This window comes from Nicotiana attenuata, unplaced genomic scaffold, assembly GCF_001879085.1.
Source record: "Nicotiana attenuata strain UT unplaced genomic scaffold, NIATTr2, whole genome shotgun sequence".
In the NCBI taxonomy this organism is placed as follows: domain Eukaryota; kingdom Viridiplantae; phylum Streptophyta; class Magnoliopsida; order Solanales; family Solanaceae; genus Nicotiana; species Nicotiana attenuata.
The window spans coordinates 215,916-227,494 of NW_017670451.1; the positions used below are offsets into that span (position 1 = coordinate 215,916).

Below are 11,579 nucleotides of genomic sequence, written 5' to 3' on the forward strand. Positions count from 1 at the left end.
GGATCTAGTTTGATTTTGATTTTGACTCGTCTTAAGATTATGAAATTATTCTCCTAGATTAATTAGAACGTGTTTTCAATATTTTGGATAGATTCGGAGTCTTTGGAGACCGAGTCGAGGGACGAGGACATCCCAGAGTAGGATTTTACGCTGTTAAGGTAAGTAACAGTTTTAACTCTGGCTTTGAGGGTATAAACCCGGAGAAATTGATATCTTGTGATTGTTTGGTGGTGATATCCACGCTAGGTGACGGGCGTGTGGGTGTGCACCGCGAGGGATTGAGACTTGGTTCGTCCCGTGAGGCCTAATGGTTGTTATCTGTGGTTATGTGTTTACTTGTTGTTGAACTTGTTTGCCTTCACGTTAGAGATCATGTTTAGGCTTCATTCATGCTCATGTTGTTTGTACTCAGTCATTGAAATCATTGTACATGTTTACCTCAGTCTCTATTATTTTGCTGATATGTTGTGATACATGATGGGGGTTGTGTCCCCTTATTTGTTAATGATGGTGAGGCTAGTGAGGTACATGATTGAGTGATGCCAAGGGCCTGGTTGTGAGGATATTAATACCATAGCGCATGAGCTGTCCGCGTAGCACATGAGCTGACAGTGCGGGTCCAGGTATTGATACCATAGCGCGTGAGTTGACCGCATAGCACGTGAGTTGACCGTGCAGATCCAGGTATTGATATGATGGCACGTGAGTTGTCCGTGCTTAGCGCTTGGGCTTTGGGAGCCCCTTCGGAGTCTGTACACACCCCAGTGAGCGCAGAGTGTTGAATGTATTGAGTGTTGAGTGCTGAGTGCGAGTGCTAAGTGATGGAGTGACATTGCTGTGAGCTTGCATTTACTTTTGCTGTTGCTGCATTTATCTGTTAAATTTCTTTGTGGCATTTACTGAGTTATGGAATTTACCTGTTTATTTCTATTTATTTTTAAATTTTGAAAAAAAATAATTGGACTGTTTTACTTAGCTCTTCACTACTGCTCAGTTTCTTAGTTATTTCTGTTACTACTGAGGTGGTTGTACTCATACTACACCCTACACTTTATGTGCAGATCCAGGTGAGTTAGAGCGCAGCGATTGTTGAGTTCAGGCCGGCTATCTTTGGAGATTGCAAGGTAGCTGCTAGCGTCCGCAGGACCTTGTTACTCCTTTTGTCATTTCTTCTTTTAGACAGTTATATATCTTAGTTCATAGTTTTAGACGCTCATGACTTAGTGACACCCCGATGTTTGGGGCTAGCTTCCGTATTTTTATATTAGTTAAATTTAGAGTTAATTTAGTTTATGAGATATTTGAATGTTGGTATTGTTTTATTAAATCCTTAAAATTAATTAATAGTAATATTTTGGAAAATAGACTTGCCTTGTGACACGATAGGCGCCATCACGATCATGGTTAGATTTTGGGTCGTGACAAAATGCGGAAAGGAATCGAACACCAAGATATCTTTGTGGCGTCAAAATGTCTCAATATTAGGTTAGCCAACTAATGTTGAAGTCCTCATGTAAGTTAGACCTATTTACTTTAGCAAGGGTTGTGACGTATAGACATTTTGAATCATGACATTTGACCAGTCGTATATCTATATATAATCAATTCTATTGATAGGAAATTCAACTCTCTCCATATTAGAAAATAAGAAGCCACCCCTCCTTTATACTCTCATTCTATCAAAGTCATTCGAAATAATTTTATTTATAAGTCTACAATTGCAGCTAAATATCCAAAAAGTCATGGTTTAAGAAATAAGAGGAAAAGAAATGATAAAATCTAGACACGGTAAAGATTAATTCTGGAATATGTGATTCCTGAATTGGAAATTAAAGAAGTACGTCTAAAATTTGATGAGCTTGGATACACTCACAATAACAAATTTTTGAATCTTCCAAATCCAAATTTAAACTTGAAGAATCCTTCAAGGATGTGTAACTCAGAAAATATACAGACATTATATATATGAATTGTATTAAGTTATTTTAAAATTCACATGTAAAAATATTAATATAGTGTTTATGTACCTTTGATATTCCACTTTGTACTTTGAAACTTTTTATATCTATATATTATTATAAAAGTACGAATATTCTATGCTAAATATTGAGCGATAAAAATATCCCTAAAATATTAATCGCCTTTTATACCCTTAAATAACTAAAACATTTGTTTAATGAAGTAAGCTGGCTTGCCGACATGCTGGAGATATCTAATGCTCTTTAGACTTTAGTTCGTATAGGATTTACATTTAATGCATGAATTCATGTAAAAAAAAATAAGCCAAATTTTTCTATAAAAGAAGCTATTATTTCACATTATTTATCATAGATTTTTAGGGGAAAATTAGACATAAGTTGTGGTATTGCAGTAGAAAGAAGGTTATAAAGCTCGGCAAAGTTTTCAAAAGGTATGATTAGTATTTAGTAACAGTAACAATTTAATCATTATACGACATTAGGTTAATCATCTCAATTTTTTTTTATAATTGTAATAAAATCTCTTTGTCCACACTAACATGTTATACATATGAATTGATGTGTTTTTAGGTCTCTTTGGACTTTGGTTGATATGGATTATTAGAAATTCCTTCTTTATATCTTGTTTTGCTGATAACTAGATAAACGATCATGTTATAGGTTTATCTTATCGTTATTGTATGGCATTAATTAACCAAAGGCGGATCCAGGATATTCAAACTCTATGGGTTCAGCCTTTAAAAATTTTATCATTGACTCATTGTATTTTTTAAAATTACGGGTTCATATATACTATTTGTTATAATTTTAGTAGATTATTACGCATGAATTCATGCATCGCGTCAAAAGTTATGGGTTCAGTTGAACCCGATATTAGAAGGCTAGATACGACCCTGAAATTAACATGTTGTATTATCTATGACTAGCTAGATCCAGATACTTGATTATGATAAAGTTGACAAAGGTATGCTAAAAATGCATTCTCGAAATTCTCGTACAAGTTACTCTTCTATTACATGTTCTGACCTCTTTGAATCTTTCGATTGTCTTGAGTATAATATTTATTATCCACCTTCCCGCTTACAACTTTACTTCATATATGAGTATCTTTGAAAATTGAGAAAAATAACATTTTCACCCCGTACAAATTATTTGCTTCGTGAATATCAATAGGTGTTCAAACTTTAAGTTCCCCTTGAATCCCAATGCTAGGTCTAATTTTTCGTATTTATTTTGTTCAGGCCTACGATCAAAAATCAACTTCAAACTTTTATCTTCTTCTAAGCAAACAACACGAGGGTTACACTCTAAATTCGTAGAAAAACTAAAGTTCAGAACCATTACAAAAGTATATCAAATTTATTAGGTACATTCATCTCATAAAGTTCATAGGTTTTGTAGAGTAAATTTGTATGCACAAGTTCTTTACCTATTAGATGAAAGTAAAAAGAGGATTCAACGAATAATACGAAGAGATATAAGCATTAACCAACCAGGGAACTAATCTTGGATCTTGAAAATTGAGAGGACGTTGGCGTAGTAGAATGTTTAGTGTTTGTTTTAGGATTCTAATTTCAGTAAAAGATCTATAAAGTATTATTCCTTTTCAAGTTGATTTATTGCCACGACTCACGTTGGCCTAGGGGAAAGTTTAGTGTATAACTTCACAATTCTAATTACACAATTGTTGTCAAATAATAAATTTTAGCTGAAGTCGACGACCTCAATATTGAACAAAATGTTAAATATCACATACAATTTTATCCAACTTTGAATTATTATCTTTTTTGTTGAACTATTATAGATTTCAAATCTTCCTATTTTAGGTCAATAACATATTTGTATCTTTTAATAAATAAAGGTAATGTAGCTAAAAATTACATGTAACTATTTTAATGGTGATCCTTTGGTCTGGCTTTAAATATAATTTTTAAAAGATCCATTTTATTACTCTAGCAAATGTTATTATTTAAAAACATATGCGATTACAGGTTTGACTTAAATTTTCGTGCAACGCGCGAGTATAGATACTAATTTTTAGAATAGTAAGTACATTAATGAACCTAAGGGGAAAGTAGGTGATGTTATTTTTAAAACGGCAAAGGGTCAAAAATACCCCTTAACTACTGAAAAAGGTTTAAAAATAGCCTCCATTAACCTATTGGGCTAAAAATACCCCTCCATCCACCTTTTTAGTTCACTTATGCCATTTGACCGTTAGGTCAATGCTGAATTAAAAATAAAATTAAAAAATTCCACGTGGCAACTTCTTGTCGGCCAAAATTAAAACATCTAACACATTAGAAAGACTCACCCATATCCACCAGTTTTTCGTACTAACCCGACCCAAACAAAAAGTTCAACTAAAAAAGAGGCCACAAAATCTACCAAAACTGTGACATAGAAAGTTATATGATTCCAAAATCTACAAAGCATATCACTACCAACTCGTCGCTACAGCAAGTGAGCTCCAAGAAGATTGATATTTTTCTCCAAGTATTCCAAAAAGGTTAAGATCCAGTTCCTCAATGCTTAGAAATGCAGAATATTCGGAAGCACCTACTTGGGAACTTACTCATATAAGCTCTTTACTAGGCACCGCATCATTAGGAAGAACAAACTGGTAATGTTGCCACGCGAGGCGTCTTTTTTTATATTTATTTTGAACTTTTTATTCGGGTCTGGTTAGTGTTGGGTGGGTCAGTCCGAAAAATGGGTATTTCACGACCCGGATTTTCCACCTTCGGGAATCGTGATGGCGCCTACTCGTGAAAGCTAGACAAGCCGACAATTACAGTTTTACCACAATTATTATTAATCAAACAGAAACAGATAATAGCTAAAACCAAACAAATATGAAATGCGGAAGTGATATAACAGTTCAACAACTCTAGTACATAACTACCCCAGTGATCTGGTGTCAGAATCCACGAATGTCTAAGAATTTCTACAAATATAAGTTTGAAAGAAGTACATCTGTTCTAAAAATAGAAAGAGACAGGAAAGACAAAAAGAGGCGGTAAGGGGGACTCCAGGCTCTGCGGACGCTGGCAGATCTACCTTGGGTCTCCCTGGACTGAAGGCAGCAACCTCAAATCTACTTACAAGGTCCGACACTGAAATCTACACAAAAAGTGCAGAGTGCAGTATCAATACAACCAACTCCATGTACTGGTAAGTGTCGAGCCTAACCTCGGCGAAGTAGTAACGAGGCTAGGACACGACAACCATATAAACCTGTGCAGTTAAATCATATACGAGCAGAAAAATAATAACAAAAAGTATCAGATAAAGATGGGAAGGGGAGACATGCTGCGTGGAATATCAAATTCTGACAGTAATTCAACAGAGAAGCAAAATAAACACCATATTTGAATCAATAGGAATATTGAAATGGTAACACGTGCACAACATCACCCTTCGTGCTTTTACTCTCGTCCTCACCATAAGAAACAACAGAAACGGCACGACATCACCCTTCGTGCATTAACTCTCATAATCATGGCACGACATCACCCTTCGTGCTTTAACTCTCATAATCATTGCACGGCATCACCCTTCGTGCATTAACACTCACAGAAATAGGCACAGCATCACCCTTCGTGCAATAATACTCTCTCACAATATCGTGCACGGCATCACCCTTCGTGCTTTACACTCTTTCTCACCCCAAACAAATAGGAACAACAACATCCCGGCAGGGGAATCAGCTATAACCAATCTCATTTCAACAGTTAATTTCACAATGTAAGTCTCAACTCGAGTCAATACTCAACAAATATCCAATACCAAGAAAATATCATAAGACTTGTTCAACATGGAGAATCATCAGTTTAAGCATGAATAGTACATAATAAGAAACACAACGGTCACAGTTTAAGACTCACTAGCTTGCTCAACATCAACGTATAGATACTCGTCACCTCACCTATACGTCATACTCAACACTAACACGTAGGAAATAAGACAACAACACCTATTCCCTCAAGCTAAGGTTAGACAAAACACTTACCTCGATTCCACGGCTAAAAATCAACCCGAATCTATGCATAATTAACTAATTAACATCAATTAACGCTAAATGAACCAATTCTAATGCATGAGTATAGATTTCCCAATGTTTTCCCCAGAAACTCAAAAACCGACCCCGAGCCCGCTTGGTCAAAACCCAAAGTTCGAACCAAAACCCGACTACCCATTCACCTACGAACCCAAATATGCAATTGGTTTGAAATCCGACCTCAATTTGAGGTCTAAATCCCCAAATTTTGAAATTCCTAAATTCTACCCAAAAACACCCAATTTTGCATGAAAAACCCTAGATTTTGAGATGAAATCATGTAAAAGGATGAAATAGATTGAAGAAAATGAGTTAGAAATCGTTTACCTATGATTTCGGGAAGAACTCTCCTTAAGAAAATCGTCTATGGGAGCTTAGGGTTTGAAAATTTGAGAAGTGAAGTGAAAATCCCGTCCAAATGATGTTTTGATCAGTTGCAGATGTCGCATTTACGACATGAGATTCGCAATTGCCAGACAGGCTTCGCAAATGCGAACCTGCTGCAATGTCTGCTTCTGTCGCAATTGCGAACAATTTATCTCAATTGCGAAGGTTGACCCTCCTGTTGACTTCACAAATGTGAACTGTGCTGGCCAAGGCTTCTTCCAATTGCGATAAAGCCCTCGCAATTGCCAAGCCTGTGAGGCTCGCAATTGCGAAGCCTGCAACAAAATACCAGATGCAACAGAAATTTTTCTAAGTCCAAACTCACTCCATGACCTATCCAAAATCACCCGAGCCCTCGGGGCTCCAAACCAAACATGAACACAAGCCTAAAAATATCATAAGGACTTGCTCGTGCGATCAAATCGCCAAATTACATCTTAAACAACGAATTTAACACCAAAACTCATGAAATTAATAGAATAGTTCAAAATTTCTATTTTCTCAACCAAGGGTCCGATTCATGTCACATCAACTCCGTTTCTTACCAAATTTTACAGACATAACTTAAATACCATAACAAACCTGTACCGGGCTCCGGAACAAAAATACGGGCCCGATACCATCAAGTTCAAACATTATTCAATTTCTAATACTCCTTATATTTTCCAGCAAACAATTTTCTTCAAAAATTCATTTCTTGGGCTAGGGACCTCTGAATTCAATTCCGGGCATGCGCCCAGGTCTCATATTTTACTACGGACCCTCCGAGACCGTCGGAACATAGGTCCGGATCTGTTTACCCAAAACGTTGACCAAAGTCAACTTTAATCAATTTTAAAGGCAAATTTCCATATTTTTCTTAAATTTCACATAAAAGCTTATTGGAAATGCGTCCGGATTGTGCATGCAAATCGAGGAGGAAGAAAATGAGGTTTTCAAAGCCTCGGAACCCGGATTCGGATTCTAAAACACAAGATGACCCCTTTGGTCATCACATTCTCCACCTCTAAAACAACCGTTCGTCCTTGAACGGACATAGGAAAGTACCTGAGTCGGTGAAAAGATGGGGATATCGGCTTCGTATATCGGACTCGGACTCCCAGGTAGCTGCCTCGACAGGCTGACCTCTCCACTGAACATGAACTGAATGGTAGCTCTTCGACCTCAACTGACGAACCTGCCGGTCTAGAATAACTACCGGCTCCTCCTCAAAGGTCAAGTCTTTGTCCTACTGGACCGTGCTGAAGTCTAACACGTGGGATGGATCGTCGTGATACTTCCGAAGCATGGACACATGAAACACTGGATGCACAGCCGATAAACCCGGCGGCAACGCAAGTCTGTAAGCCACCTCTCCCACTCGATCAAGGATCTCAAAAGGACCGATGAACCTAGGGCTTAGCTTGCCTTTCTTCCCAAATCTCATCATGCCCTTCATGGGCGACACCCGAAGCAACACTCGCTCTCCGACCATGAATCCCACATCACGAACCTTACGGTCGACATAACTCTTCTGCCTGGACTGAGCCGTACGAAGCTTATCCTGGATGATCTTAACCTTCTCCAAGGCATCCTAAACTAAATCTGTACCTAACAACCGAGCCTCTCCCGGCTCAAACCACCCAACCGGCGACCGACACTGCCTACCATATAATGCCTCATAGGGAGCCATCTGGATGCTCGACTGATAACTGTTGTTGTAGGTGAACTCTGCTAATGGCAAGAACTGATCCCAAGAACCTCCAAAGTCAGTAACACATGCTCGGAATATATCCTCCAAAATCTGAATAGTACGCTCGGACTGTCCGTCCATCTGAGGATGAAATGTTGTGCTGAACTCGACCCGCGTACCCAACTCACGCTGAGCTGCCCTCCAGAAATGCAAGTTAAACTGCGTGCCCCGATCAGAAATGATAGACACGGGCACACCATGGAGACGAACGATCTCCCGGATATAGATCTCAGCTAACCGCTCTGAAGAATAGGAAACTGCCACATAAATTAAATGCGCTGACTTAGTCAGCCTATCAACAATAACCCATACCGCATCGAACTTCCTCTGCGTCCGTGGGAGTCAAACAATAAAGTCCATAGTGATACGCTCCCACTTCCACTCAGGAATCTCAATCTTCTGAAGCAAACCACCAGGTCTCTGATGCTCGTACTTTACTTGCTGACAATTCAAAGACTGAGCTACATACGCAAAAACATCCTTCTTCATCCTCCTCCACCAGTAATGCTGCCGCAAATCCTGATACATCTTGGTGGCGCCCGGATGAATAGAATATCGAGAACTATGGGCCTCCTCTAGAATCAACTCACGAAGACCATCCACATTAGGCACACAAACTCGACCCTGCATCCTCAGAACTCCGTCATCTCCAACTGTAACCTACTTGGCATCACCATGCCACACTATGTCCCTAAGGACAAGCAAATGAGGATCATCATAGTGCCGATCCCTGATACGCTCAAATAATGAAAATCGAGCAACTATACAAGCTAGAACACGACTGGGCTCAGAGACATCCAACCTCACGAACTGATTGGCCAAAGCCTGAACTTCCAAAGCAAGCGGTCTCTTACCAACTGGAATATATGCAAGGCTACCCATACTAGCCGACTTCCTACTCAAAGCATCGGCCACTACATTGGCCTTCCCCGGATGGTACAAGATGGTGATGTCATAGTCTTTCAATAGCTCCAACCACCTCCTCTGCCTCAAATTTAGCTCCTTCTGCTTGAACAAATACTGCAGACTCTTGTGATCCGTGAACACCTCACATAAAATGCCATATAAATAATGCCTCTAGATCTTCAGCGCGTGAACAATGGCTGCTAGCTCCAAATCATGAACGGGATAATTCTTCTCGTCAATCTTCAGCTGCCGCGAAGCATATGCAATAACCTTGCCATTCTGCATCACCTCACCAAGTCCAAAACAAGATGCATCACAATATACTGTATATGGCCCTGAGCCTGTGGGCAAAACCAACACCGGCATTGTAGTCAAAGCTGTCTTGAGCTTCTGAAAGCTCGCCTTACATTCGTCCGAACGAGGCACTCTTCTGGGTCAACCTGGTCATCGGGGCTGCTATAGATGAAAACCCCTCCACAAACCGATGGTAATAACCCGCCAAACCCAAGAAACTCTGGATCTCTGTAGCTGATGTGGGTCTAGGCCAGTCCCTGACTGACTCAATCTTCTTAGGATCCACCTGAATACCCTCTGCTGATACAACATGACCCAAGAAAGTAACTGAACTCAACCAAAACTCACATTTCGAAAACTTGGCATATAACTGACTGTCTCAGAGTCTGAAGAACGACTCGAAGATGCTGCTCGTTCTCCTCTCGGCTATGGAAGTAGATCAAAATATCATCAATGAAGACAATCACGAAGGAATCCAAATAAGGCCTGAACACCCGATTCATCAAATCCATAAATGTTGCTGGGGCATTTGTCAACCCAAAGGACATCACTAGGAACTCATAATGCCCGTACCGAGTGCGAAAAGCTGTCTTAGCGACATCGGATGCCCTAATCCTCAACTGATGGTAGCCAGATCTCAAATCAATCTTCGAAAATACTTTGGCACCCTGAAGCTGGTCAAACAAATGAATCCTCGGCAATGGATACTTGTTCTTGATGGTGACTTTGTTCAACTGCCGATAATCTATACACATCCTCATCGATCCATCTTTCTTCTTAACAAACAACACCGGCGCACCCCAAGGCGAGACACTAGGTCTAATAAAGCCCTTATCAAGAAAATCTTGCAACTGCTCCTTCAATTCTTTCAACTCTGGCAGGGCCATACGATACGGCAAAATAGAAATGGGCTGAGTGCCCGAAGCCAAATCAATACAAAATTCAATATCCCTATCGGGTGGCATCCCCGGCAGGTCTGCAGGAAATACCTCTGGAAACTCACAAACAACTGGTACGAAATTCATGGGAGGAACCTCAGCACTGGAATCGGGAACATAAGCCAAACACCCCTTCTCGACCATACGCCGAGCCTTCATATAAGAAACAACCCTACTGACAGAATGACCAGGAGTCCCTCTCCACTCTAGTCGAGGCAACCCCAGAAAGGCTAAGGTCACATTCTTGGTGTGACAGTCCAATATGGCATGATAAGGTGACAGCCAATCCATCCCAAAGATGACATCAAAATCGACCATATCCAAAAGTAGGAGGTCTACACAGGTCTCAAGACCCTCAATGATAACTACACACGAGCGATCGACATGATCTACGATAATAGAATCACCCACCGGTGTGGACACATATACAGGAGAACTCAAAGAATCACGAGGCACAACCAAATACGTAGCAAAATAAGATGACACATAGGAGTATGTAAACCCTGGATCGAATAGAACTGAAGCATCTCTACTGCAAACTGAAACCGTACTTGTGATAACGGCATCGGATGCCTCAGCCTCAGGCTTAGTTGGGAAAGCATAACATCGGGGCTGGGCCCCACCACTCTGAACTACATCCCTGGGATAGCCTCCTGCTGGCTGGCCTCCACCTCTAGCGGCCTGACCTCCACCTCTAGCGCCTCTACCTCCACCTCTAGCTGCCTGACCCCTACCCCTAGCTGGCTGAGCGGGCGGTGGAACACCCGGTGCCTGAACCATGGCACGAGAACCCTGATGCTGAGAACTGCTCGACGCTCGAGGGCAAAATCTAGCAATGTGCCTGATCGCCACAAGTATAACAAGCCCTCGGCTGCTGGGAATGCTGACCCTGAAACTGACCCTGACAGCCTGAGTAACCACCCTAAAAACTCTGGAGCAGAGGTGCACTGATAGGAGCTGGGGGTGCACTATAGGGTAGCTGATTAGAATACTGCATATGAGAACCACGACCACCTGAAGCACCATGAGAAGCTTGAAGTGCTGAATGAAACGGCCTAGGAGGATGGCCCCTACCAAAAGAATCCCTGCCTCCAGACGAGGCACCACTAAACCTACCAGAATGACGAGGCTTCTTGTCAGACCCCTGACCACTCCCTTGAGCTAGAACTGTCTCAACTCGCCGGGCCACATTGGCCGAATCCTGAAAACAAATCTCGCTACCCTTCTCCTTAGCCATCTGCAATCTAATAGGCTGAGCAAGTCCCTCAATGAACCTCCTCACC

At 40.7% G+C, this 11,579-nt stretch overlaps 1 pseudogene; it reads right to left on the reverse strand.

Annotated features, from left to right (window-relative positions):
- Window positions 1–6,488: 6,488 nt before the first annotated feature.
- On the reverse strand, window positions 6,489–10,113 carry LOC109239592 (annotated as a pseudogene).
- Window positions 10,114–11,579: the final 1,466 nt, after the last annotated feature.